This window comes from Mandrillus leucophaeus, unplaced genomic scaffold (genome assembly GCF_000951045.1).
Source record: "Mandrillus leucophaeus isolate KB7577 unplaced genomic scaffold, Mleu.le_1.0 Scaffold266, whole genome shotgun sequence".
Lineage (NCBI taxonomy): Eukaryota > Metazoa > Chordata > Mammalia > Primates > Cercopithecidae > Mandrillus > Mandrillus leucophaeus.
Genome location: NW_012102765.1, coordinates 2654407 through 2654795, shown reverse-complemented (window position 1 = coordinate 2654795; position 389 = coordinate 2654407).

The window sequence follows — 389 nt, the reverse complement described above, 5'->3', positions numbered from 1 at the left end:
CCACCACGCCCGGCTAGTTTTTTGTATTTTTAGTAGAGACGGGGTTTCGCCGTCTTAGCCAGGATGGTCTCCATCTCCTGACCTCGCGATCCGCCCGTCTCGGCCTCCCAAAGTGCTGGGATTACAGGCGTGAGCCACCGCGCCCAGCCAAAAAAGGGAAATTTCAAGTTCCCACGGATGGGAAAGCCTTCATATCCACCCAGATGCTCTCGGCCCAAATTAGCTTTGGAGGGGCAGGGCCCAGATGAGGAGTCTGGTCAGTGAGGGAGCCCAGGATGCACGACCCATGGGCAACTACAGAACTGTGAGATGGGGAGCTCCCCAGCTGGGGAGCAGGGAGGGGGCACGGGGAGATGCCACCTCGCCCTCAGGTGGGATCCCTGGGGCAG